The sequence below is a fragment of the Belonocnema kinseyi genome, chromosome 2 (assembly GCF_010883055.1).
Source record: "Belonocnema kinseyi isolate 2016_QV_RU_SX_M_011 chromosome 2, B_treatae_v1, whole genome shotgun sequence".
Taxonomy (NCBI): Eukaryota; Metazoa; Arthropoda; class Insecta; order Hymenoptera; family Cynipidae; genus Belonocnema; species Belonocnema kinseyi.
This window is the reverse complement of record NC_046658.1, coordinates 33,223,799-33,236,521: the sequence shown is the minus strand read 5'-3', so window position 1 is coordinate 33,236,521 and position 12,723 is coordinate 33,223,799. Positions and strand designations below refer to the sequence as shown.

At 31.9% G+C, this 12,723-nt stretch overlaps 1 non-coding gene across 1 annotated transcript; it reads left to right on the top strand.

Moving 5' to 3' along the window:
* The first annotated feature begins 3,542 nt into the window (after positions 1-3,542).
* On the top strand, positions 3,543-3,625 carry Trnal-cag. Its single transcript has one exon. It is a non-coding gene; the product is annotated as a tRNA-Leu (tRNA).
* Positions 3,626-12,723: the final 9,098 nt, after the last annotated feature.

Here is a 12,723-nt window from a genome sequence, read left to right as displayed (position 1 = left end):
AAACAGTTGACATAAAAGAAAACGAGTTTTTCTGTAGAAAATTACCTGATTAATGCATTTTTGGATTAAATTTGTTTAAATAAATCATAAAATGTATCAACTTATTCTGAATGTTGCTAAAATTGTCATAAAGTTCCCAACTGAAAAGACTGGCATTGAAAAAACCGAATTTTTTTGACGACAAATGCCCGAATAATGCCTTTGTTTATTAAGTTTGTTTTAAAAATCATAAGATAAATGAACAAATTATGAATTTTGCTAAAATTATCACGAATTTCCTAATTTAAAAAAATGTACATCGAATACAACGAACATCTCTGTCGAAAAATGCCTGATTACTGCATTTGTACATTAAATTTGTTTATAATATAAACAATTATAATCAGCAAAGAAATTTTTTTATATAATATTCTTTTCATTTAAATATCTTGCTGTATTAATTGAAAAAATGTATATTTATCGAAAATCGTAGCAAAAATTTGTTCAACAAATTATTCGTTTATAATTTTTAAAAATAAATTGTCTAATATTGCAATATCCTTAACTAATGTAACTCTCTGCAACTAAAGCGATTTCAAAATTTTTTCTGTTATTGACGAGCATCGGGAACGTAAAATAGAAAAAATGGTAATTTTTTTCGTCGTATTTGCTTATTTATAAAAAATTTACACCCTAATTTAAAAATCAGGCTCGATAACTCTCTTAGAAATCTTATTAGCTTTTTTGTTCAAATTTTTGTTGTCGAAATCAGTGAATATTTGTGGACTGTACGTTATTTTGTACCAAAAAAGTAATTTTTTTCCTCTGTGCAGCCCTCGTTTAGGTACGGCTTAAAATATTGATTTTCGTGTTTTTTGGAATTCTGTAAATGCTATGACTCTGGTAAATTTTGGTTTTATAAAAAAAGTCAGTAGGATAAATTGTTTGCCTCTTTGAATACTATGAATATCCGTACAGAAAAATTATGAATTTCGATAAAAATTGGTCTCAAAAAATTTTAAAATACGCTCACATTTTGAATTTTTATCCAAAATGACTGGATAACGAACTTGACCTTTAGTTTAAGTCACTAAAAGAGTATACCAAAGGCCAACCAAATCTGTCAATTCTTTTGAAAGTTATCGTGCTAACAAAATAAAAATCTACAGACTCAACACACCAACTCACAGATAGACACATTCGTAAAAACATGTTTTTCGGATTCAGGGGGTCTCAAAACGTAGACATTTGACAAAAACTGGGGTGATCAAATTTTACACAAATGTAATACCTTCCCTAATGAGAAAGTAAAAATACATTATACAGATACATACATGCATGCATGCATAAATACATTTATACATACATGCATATTAACATACATACCAAATGTTTAAAAAAATTTTAAAGGGACTAATATATATTTCAACGAAAATAAATTGTCAAATAAATGTACAAATAAACAAATCATTTGACTTTCAATATTTAATAATCATTTTGATTATCATTTCGACTGCATTCTTGCAAATAGCATAAATGTTGTAACTTACATTGAAAACTGTGATTTAAACACTTTATGAACTGCAGTCATAATTTGGAATAAATTGTTTTTAAATGTTGTTTTGAAAGATGGTTCTCAAAACATCTACGGCTTTGACGATTACATTCTCATTGTAGAACTCGTGCTTCACGCTTGGCAATTAGTTTATAGAGACGGGTCTCTTTCAAAAATAAAACGATGTGGAGAAAAATGGAAATGGAATAGAAAAAGTAGGTTTTGTTTTTCGATATACTCTGGATATAAAATATATTTATTATTTTAAAAATACGTTAAGTAGTATATAAGTATAATACAATAAAAAGTATAAACTAAAGTATAATATAAGTGGAATAAAATATGTTCATTATATTTTAAATATGTCTTTTTGTAATATACTAGACTTTTATTCCATACGTACAAAGTTTGAAAATGACATTCAAAATCATTTTATTGTGATTTGTAAATAACCCAATATAGCTAATATAACCTGATTGAAAAATTTTACGAAGATAGTTTTGAAGTATATTTGACATCTAGTGAAATTTTTGATTTCAATTTCTTAGGGCCGGTTCCACCAACCTCGGTTAAAAATGTAATCCTCGGTTAAAGCTAATTACGCGTTCCACCACTTTTTAAGAGCCGGTTAATTCGCATTAACCACCGTTAAATCTAACCGGTCGAGATTGGTCGGTTAGGGCGATTTAATCATCCTTTAACCTAAAAAGTGCAATTAGAGTTTTTGGAAGTAGTTCTGTGTTCATTTGATGACGAAGTGGAAGAGGAAATTTTATAATTTATCCGCAGAAGAAGAAGTAAATGATCTGCTGAATTAAATTGAAGGAGCATCAGGAAAAAAATTAGGCCATCTTAATTTATTTTCTTCAATCTTACCACAGATAACACAAATAAAACAGAAATATAACAGGAACAAAAAACATACAAATTCACTTTTTTTAGGTTAGTGTGCACACGAGCGCGAATGGTTAAAAGTATAATAGGAGTTTTTTCGAAACGACTATCTGGTTAGATAAGCAGGACCTCCAAAAACGTGGTGGAACGCGCATTACATTTAACATGCTGTCAGTTAACCAATGATTTAACTGAGGTTAGTGGAATCGGCCCTTAATCTTTGAGAAAAATAGTTCTTTCTATTTTTAAACAAATTTTTAAATGCTGAAAGGCATATGACTTTTTGAAGTTTTATCAAAATTAAAATTTTCATTCAGATAATTTGCAATTCTGTTTGTCATGTACTGGAAACTTTGACAAAGATTTCTAACATTAAAAAAAAAAATTTTTTGTTGAAATCCTGAAATTGCTCTCAATTTTTTAATATTGATTGGAAACATCTAGTTAACGAACTTGACCTTCATTTTCGGTCTTTCTAAAAGTGTATCAAAGGCTGACTTGATTCCACAAATCCTTCAAAAGTTAGCTTGGCCGCAATATTTAGGTAATCAATCATGCACACATCCAGACAGACATGCACTTAGAAATTGACAAATTGGATGATTTTCGGACTCTGTGAGTGCCGAAACGTAAAGATCCGTTAAAAACTAGGGATACAAATTTAGACAATTACATAACACTCTCGTGAATCAAAATGTACAAGTGTACAAATGTACAAGAATCCATCGACCCTTTACATTTTCTATAAGTGCCCGGAAAGTACATATGTATATTTGTACGACGTTTACCTAATTTCGGTGAACCTATACACAGTCTAAAAAACTAATATAATTTTTTAAGCCAGAAAGATGTTTTTCTCAAACACATTATTTAGACGCCCAAAATATATGTACATGTAGTTCAAAAACTCAGCGCAATCTCCCGTTAATGCATTTAAGCTGAAAAACTTCCGATGCATCCTTCGACCTTTCGCATGTCCATTTAGTTCGTAGCTATTTCGGCCTCGATCGTCGATAAACTTAACCGTGCGCACTTGCGTGAACTATACATAATCACTCAGAGAAGAAATTTCGTTAATAATGGAAGTGACGCGATTACGGTATCTCGAACAAGCGTCAGGATGGCCGAGCGGTCTAAGGCGCTGCGTTCAGGTCGCAGTCCACCTAGTGGGCGTGGGTTCGAATCCCACTTCTGACAAATTTTTTATGCTCTTCATTTTTTCCATAAAAATATGGTTTTCCAACTAAATGATTTAAGCACAGTTAAAAAAACAATAAAAAACATTTTTGTAGATTATTTAAATAGAAAATTGGACTTTTAAACACCGTCCAAAGTTGAGAAAACGTTCGCAAGAGGGAACAAAAGCTTGTAAATGCATTTTTCTCGGAATCTACATAACAAAAATTTTCTTTTCTAAATTGAAAATTCGATTTTTGTGAAATTTTTTGTCTTTTTTTTTATATCGTGAAAATAGTACTTATACCCATTTTGATGCCACACTTGAAAATACCCTTTTCATCAAACAATTAGATTCACCATTTAGTATGTTTTCGAAGTTCATAGATGCAAATTGCAAGTGAAAAGGTTGCGACGTTCTATACGTTCTATAATATGTTATTTAGTTAAAAATAATCAATGAAAAAGAAAAATGCAGTTATAATATTGAAATAATTTTTAGTAAAAACAAACTCATCCTCAGTCAAATATCACTAATTGAATTAGTCAAAAATGTGTAGTTTGTTATCTATCTTGGGAATCAATTAAAGTATTTTCATTAAAGATGCAGTAAGATTTTTTTATTGCGAATTAGTGACACTTTACTCTAATTTAACTAAACTGAATATTAGTTAAAATCGAATTTATATTTAGAGAGAAATTACCTCAGAAATTCCTGTAAAATTTAAAGAAAAATCCAGTAAATTTATGAGAAAATTTTCTGATGTCGCAATTCTTTAAAAATAAAGTACGATTCTGTAAAATTATTCAATTTTTATTCGCCGTGAAATAATTAGTCAAAATTGACAGTTAATTTGAGGATTAGGTTTCCAAGTAGATTTAGGCTGTACCCCGCCCTTTGTATTCTCATGTTATATCCGATCGACATGTACATATCCTTTCTTACAAACTAAATAAAGTTTTATTATTATTTTTTGACTATTATTATTATTATTATTATTTACTATATTTCACTAGTCAAAAATATTATTGAGGCGAGATATGGACCGGATTTTTTGACTTACATACATTCTTTTTTTCTCTTTCACTGGGAAATAAATAAAAATTTGAAAAAAATTAATGTATGAAAGCATGCAAAAAATATAAAAATAATATTGAATGTGTAAAATTAGGGCAAACAGGGGTATTTACAACATCTTAAGAAAAATTTTTTATAAAAAAGAGAACATTCATTTATATGCTTATTTGGTAACGAAGATCAATACACCTGAAAGGGCAGATTTTTTTCGTTTTCAGGCGGTACCCAGTAATATAATTATTCTTTGATTAATTATTGCTAAATTTATTTTTATATAATTTATTCAACTTCGGTGAACGACACTGCAATTGATTTTGATTTTTAACGAATTTATAAAGTTTTATGTAAGAAACTTTATGTAATTTAGTTGTTTTAGATAATAAAGAATATCATTTTGCATAAATATGGGAATTTTTAAAAGAAAAGATGAACTTTTTCTTGGAAAGAAATACCTTCGATATTGTGTGGTTATGTTCATCTGATCAGTTCACGAATTTGTCAAATTCATGCTAGGGTGTCGGTCATTGATTTTTGCGGTTCGTAAATCCAAAATCAATTAAAAAGATATTGAACAATGTAAATTCTTAGAAGGCGATGTCCTGGGAATAAAGAAAGCAAATATAAATCATAACAACATGGATATCAATAAAAAAATGCGTATAATTCCCTAAAAACATCCTTCTCTTGGGTGTCGTTCACTGAGAGATAAATATGTCGTTCACAGGTTTTGAAGGTATGATAAAAATATTTCAAATATATTAAATTTACTCTAATTTAAAACTAATATTTATTTAATTATATTTGAAAATCTAATCATTTAACCTCTGAAAGTACTACAAAATAAGAAGTACATTTTCTTTTAACTTTCAGAGGACTTCCAAATTAACGACATGGCTAATTTTTACAGTGTCGACATGTCGTTCTGGAAGTGGCAACAGAAATGTTATTTAATTAATATGAACTTAGTAATTCTGTGCTGAATAAATATTTAAGTAGAAATTTAATGGATAATGGAATATTTATGTATGCACAAGTATCTATTTTATATCTCTAGAATTTTAATAAAAGCGTTTGTATTGCACAATGTCGTTCACTAGAAGGGTGTCGGCAATACTCATGTTTGTCCTATATTATATTGTATAAAGGAATTGGTCAATTTAAATAGTCTAAGCTCTCTTTGTGTATACAATTTAATGACTCCCTCCCGCCATCAAAGTTCACATTTCTGGAACCACGCGTGCTTAGAAAAAAGTGATCGAAGAGTAACATTATTTTTAAATTATCTTTTAGCCTAACTATAGAAACGAATGATGAGAAATAATAAAATCCAGGCTTTAAATTTAATATTTATCGCCAGGCTTATAAGGAATTTAGTGAGGCCTTAGATAGAAATCTATTTATCGAAAAATCCTTAAGACTTTTATGACAAAATAGATAAATATTTAATTTCATGCAATTAAAAGTTCTTGTCGGAGAATGTTGTAACACTTATAACTCATGTTATGAACTTTCGTCATTGGATGGAGTAGGTATGTTGCATATACACTAATGGAGAGAAAGGTCGAATGCCATAGACGGTAGTCGAAAAAGGTGAAAGAACTTATAGATCTTAAATTGCGGGACAGCTAGCCAAACTTATGAAAAATACTATTCATCCCAAATTTCGTGAAGAGGAGACACTTTGTTAAAAATATATTTTATTTTGTGACACAGCAGTAATTCATTATAATTTCAAATTTTAAACCACGATGAATAAAATAATGGAGAAAAGTATGCCAATTGAATGCTATTTTTTCAACTTGTGTGGAATAGAATACAGTTTGAAAGAAGTTAACATTTGTTTAATATATTAACAATTGTACTTCTGCTAAGAGAAAAAATTGTCTTGAAACAAATCGTCCTCCATAAGGTGAAAAATTTCGATGACAGCACAACTTAACAAATTATATTGAAAACTACATTTTTTTATAAACAAAAAGTAAGTGATTCTCGATCAAATCATCTATGCGTGAACGCTTTGTGAAAAATATGTTTCGTTTATACAAAACTACTTTTAGAATAACGCTAAAATTGCATTTTCATTTATTGGATATTGAATATTATGTTATTTCTGAAGGCGGCCTCTCTGCGCAATAAATTGTATTGAAAACTTTATATATTTTATAAGCATAAAGCAAGTGATTCTCGATAAAATTCTCTGCTTCAAGGTTTTGGGATAAAAACCTTTTGTTTATGCAAAACAACGCTTATAAAAATGATAACATTGTATTTTACTTTATAAGATATTAAATATTATATTATTCTTCAAGGCGAACCTCTCTGGGGAAATAAATTTGATTGAAAACTACATATTCTTTACCAACAAAAAGTATGGTAAGTGATTCTGGACCAAATAATCTCTGTGTGAACGCTTTGTGACAAAGACGTTTCGTTTATGCAAAACTACGATTACATTCGCGCTAAAATTTCAGTTTTGTTTTTTAAATATTAAATATTATATTAATTCCCAAAGCTGGTCTCTCTTTAAAAAAAATGATATTGAAAGATACTAGTGGTGTACAAGAAACTCGAAGTTCGAACGTGTCGAGCTTGTTACCTGCACGGTAGAGTCGAGCTGAGCTCGATCTGGTTCGAGTCGATTCGAGATCGAGCTTCACAGAAAGCTGAAAACATTATGAGTTCTCGAATATCTTCGAGAACTCGAATGACTTTGAGAACTCAGAACTTTCGAGAATTGAATGTTTCGAGCTACTCGAAAGTTTAAGGTTCTAGAAACTTTTGAAATTAGTAGAATTTTTCAAACCCGATACTCGGGGGGTTTTCAAATTACTGACAGCGATTTTGAAATAAAAATTCAAGATTTTTTATCCTAAATGGCAACTCAATTTTTGAGAAATTCAAAATATAAACCAGTTTCCTCGAGGTGAAGTCTTAGGGTTTTTACATTATTATTCATGAGAGTGTAATATATAATCGTCCAAATTTTCGAACTCTCGTTTTTAACAGATCATTACGTTTCGGCACTCACAAAGTCCGAAAATCATAACAATTCTCGGTGTCTGTATGTATGATTACCTGAATGTTGTAGCCGCGCTAACTTTTGAAGGGATTGTTCAATCGAGTTCGTTAACCAGATATGTCTAGCCAAAATAAAAAAATTTAGAGCATTTTCGATATTGGAAAAAATTTTAAACTTAGAAATTCTTTCCATACTTTCTTATAGATAGGTAGAGGCCTTGCGAATTATCTATAGAAAATTTTAATTTGAATGAAAATTAGAAACGTTATATACTTTTCCAAATTTTCAAAAAATATAAACAAAATATTTTTCTGATAAATCAGAAAATTTCATTCAAAAGTTTTCACTACGGGGCGTTAATTTTAGTAGATACTAACAAGATTTATAAATTATCTTGATAAACTTTTTCAATTGGACAAGAATTGTGAATGTTCTGGATTAATTAATCAAATTAGAGTTGTCTTAGAACTAAAGTTTGAACAAACGGAATCAAACTCTACGGTTTAATGTCCCTATCAACTAAATTATAAAAATAAAATGTGTATTTTTCGTAACATTATATTGAAAGAGATACCTAGTTTTTATATTCTGTTCAAATTTGCCTGCACCCTTTATTTTTTAAAGACAATTTACTTTATTACCTAGTTATCGCGCGCTCAAATTTAGCGTGAAGCGCCGCGCGCGTAGCGAGCAATAAAACTGCGCCGCGCAGCAGGCATATTTTTTTTATTAGATAGTTAAATGTTGCTGAAATTATGTAAGATAATTAAGTTGTGCAAATGTGGCTTCGTGATTCGGAATAAAAGTGCAAGTGTCAATAAATTTAATGTTTGAACTTTATATTTATTTATTTAATATTAAATACGGAAATCTTATAACCCTTAACATATTTACAAATTTACGTTCACACTTACTGCTTAAAAATGATAGAAATTCCGAATTTTTTATAATTTTTAATCAATAAGTGTCAACGTCAATCACTGAAAATTGCAATATAATATAGTTCAAAGCCTTCTGATCAAAAAATCCTAATGGGCACCTGTCCAAAAAATCAAAAGTTTTCGAGATAGGTGGGGCTAAACGGGAAAAATATGACCACATGCAAATATAATGCCCCGCTTGAAACTTGAAGATGAGGTGTAGATTTTTCAATAAACTGTGATCAGCACAATCACTAACAATACTAGAAACACTGGTAAGACCAGTCCAGCTAATAAGGGCAACAAAATAACGCTGCCCTGATAATAATAAGCGAAATCATAGCGCTGTCCTGGCAATGTAAATACTGTTCGAAATATAAAAGGAGGAGACAGTTCAGTCAATGAATACAAGCCTGTAGACCAGTCAAATTATCAAAGGAAAATCCAGTCCAGCTACTAAAGGCAATACAATGGGACTGCTCTGGCAATATGAAGATTTTTCAACAAAATCAAGGCAAATGACATTCTGGACTACCAAAGATATTTTGTAGTCCAGATAATTAAGACAAGACTATAGGTCAGTCCAACCAAGAAAGGCAAGACATGTTATTAGTCCAGTCGGTTAAGACAAGACTTTAAATCAGCCCAACCAACAAAGGCAAGACATGTTATTAGTCCAGTCGATTAAGACAAGACTATAAATCAGTCCAACCAACAAAGGCAAGACATGCTATTAATCCAGTCGGCTAAGACGAGACTATAGATCAGTCCAACCAAAAATTCAAGACATTTTTTTAGTCCAGCCGGTTAAGAAAATACTATAATTCAGTTCAAACGACAAAAGTTAGACATGTTATTAGTCCAGTCGGTGAAGGCAAGACTATAAATCAGTCCAACCAACAAAGGCAAGACATGTTGTTAATCCAGTCGGCTAAGACGAGACTATAGATCAGTCCAACCAGAAAATTCAAGACATGTTTTTAGTCCAGCCGGTTAAGAAAATACTATAATTTAGTTCAAAAGACAAAAGTTAGACATGTTATTAGTCCAGTCGATTAAGACAAGACTATAAGCCAGTTCAACCAACAAAGACAAGATATGTTGTTAGTCAGTTGGTCAAGACAAAACTATAAATCCGTCCAACCAACAAAGGCAAGGAATATTATTAGTCCAGCCGGTTAAGACAAGACTATAGATCAGTCTAACCAGAAAATGAAAGACATATTATTGGCTCAGTCAGTTAGGACAAGCTTGTCTACGCTGGGCTTTTTCTGCAAGCAGGCTTTGCTAATGGCTTGTTAATGTCTGTGACCTGCACTAATGAATTTTCAAGTAATGCTGTCGTAAGATATTTAATCCGCTGCGGCTGATGTCGTGAAAACTCTAAATACCATAATGTGCTTGCAATGTGGGCACATGAACCAAGGGTTCTAACTACAGTTTTGCATGTGCAATAATACCCTAAGATTGGTTCGATAGGTTCTTCATTTGCAAAGTCTTCATTCTCTTGCCTGTTAAAGTCTTCGTCAATGTATGCTGTCCATAGTTGGTATTTGGTAGTATTTCTGAATCAGGAATACATCCGCACTCTAATGAGTCCACATTTATCCAATAGTTCGTCTATTTGAAACTTTTCAGCCTATCCTCTTTGAAGTTTGTCTTGTATGCAAGCAGGTACAAGCTTCAGTTGATATATTCCCACTGTAAGGTCTATCAAATAATTGAAATCGAGTCTTGGATAGTAGGGTACATGATTTGCGTTTAATTGAACCCACCGTGCTTTTCTCCTGTAAAGGTTGTCTATTTCAACCCTAGTTTGAATAACATTAGGTATACGAGACTTTTCTAACATTCTTTCCGCTACTTCAGCGGCCTCTACTAGCCACCTTGTCTTTGTAATTATTCTAGAGTCATTTGCAGCTTGAGTATCAAGTTGACGTTGACCTGGCTGTAGAAGGACGGGCATTTTATGATCAATACCCGAGTTTTCGAGTAAAGGTAAAACAGCTCTGTATCCACGATCTTCTACGAATATTTCCCTATTTTGAAACAATTCTCAAAGACCTGCAGCATCCATGTGAAATTCGTTTTCAAGCATTGATGCATCATTATTCCTGGAGTCCGAAAAATAAGGACCATCGATATCTAGTATGTATCCATTTGGAGTTACAACAGGGGCTGGCCTAATTAATTGACGTCCCTTATGCATTACGTATGATTGTCTTAGTGCTCTGCAGTTACTGGATTTATGCATATATACAACGTTCCATCAATGTATGCAATTGCAACAGGATGATTAAGGTTAGGATTATAGAGGCTATTTGCAAAATCCATCACATGTCTTTCTATGTATTTCTCTCTTGTAATTGCGTTCAATCCAATATTGTGAAGAACAAAACGTAACATCAGTGATCTTCGCACGGTAGCAGTAGACAAACTAACAGCTTCCCTGCAATAAATCGAGAAATTACTTTCAAAAAATCATCGGATAAGTTTTGACGCATTTTACATAAAAATGTTAGGAGATACTTTTTTCTTACATAATGAACGTTACAACCAGATTCAGGCACATAATCACAATATTTGTACAGCTCTCTCAACTGATCACGTGTTATTGGACTTATGGCTCTGAATTTATCTTCTGAAAAGCCTTCTTCATTGTTAAAATCAGGCTCATCAATTCTGGCTGATTGACGTAAACTCTGCAAGAAATTCTGCAGTTCTGTGCCGAATAAGCGATAAGGCCTATTTAGGAATTGCATACCGTCCAATAAAACATGCGGTATAAAGCCTCTAGTGTTTAAATGCTGAAATCAGCAGCGAGCTGATTCGGGGACGTGGATATCTTTTATAATAAAAATATTAACACAGCATTCGACAGATAGTCTTACAAAATCTTTCAACAGATTCCAAAATATGCAAGAATCATGCCGGTTGTGCTTAATTTCATTCAGTTGTAAACACTCTTTATTCTGTTCTACTTCACGTATTTCCGCGTTAATACTTCGATTGCAATTCACACATATGCGAGTCTTACATTGTATCCCTTGAAGAGGATGATTGAGATTGCCACGAGGAAGAATTGCGATCTGAATTGCTGTCTTTTCCGAAGTAGTCTATCTGTTGTACATTGTATCTATTTCGAAGTAGTCTGTATTAAGGAATGAGAACAAATGAAACTAAGCATTTCCTGAAATAAGTACAAATGATGAAAAAGTGGAAACAGCGATTTTTCGCAAACAAATGACTATATGGTTTATTGTCTTATGTTTTAAAACTGCATGAAATTCAGAAACAAATGACAAATGTGAGCGATCGCCTTACCTTTCACAACTCCATGAATTTCAGAAATGAATGAAATACGAGTGATCGTCTTATGTTTCGCAATTGCATGAAATTCTGAAACCAGAGGATAATATGAGTTATCGTCTTATGTTTCACAACTGCATGAAATTCAGAAACAAATGAGAATGTGAGTGAGCGTCTTATGTTCAGCAACTGCATGTCTTGCCTTAACCGGTGGGACTAATAACATGGCTTGCCTTCGTTGGCTGAACTGACCTATAGTCTTGTTTTAATTATCTGGACTAAAAAATATCTTTAGTAGTCCAGAATGTCTTTCCCTTGATTATTTTGAAAAATCTTCACATTGCCAGGTCAGTTCCATTATATTGCCTTTAGTAGCTGGGGCTTTCCCTTCGATAATTGGACTGATCTACCGTCTTGTATTCATTGACTGCACTGTCTTCCACCTTTATTATTTCGAACAGTATTTACATTACCAGGGCACCTGAAACGAGGTGTGGTTCAATACTATGACAGGGCTATGTCCGTTTTAATATAGTAGGAGACGATGTAAATGAATGAGTTGCGCGCCCAATCCATTTCTCCTTTTCTGAATTTGAAAACTCGAAGGTGTACGATTGCCGGTCGGAACACTTCGGCGGTTCTATTTATATCTCTATCTGCTTTGAAACAAAATGAAGAGGTTCGGATTTTATTTTAATATTTCCACATTTCGATGCTGGCGATTCTCATGATTTGAATACTTCGCGCGCCTCTTTATATGCGTATATTTTGAGGTTATGTTATTTCAAGTTTA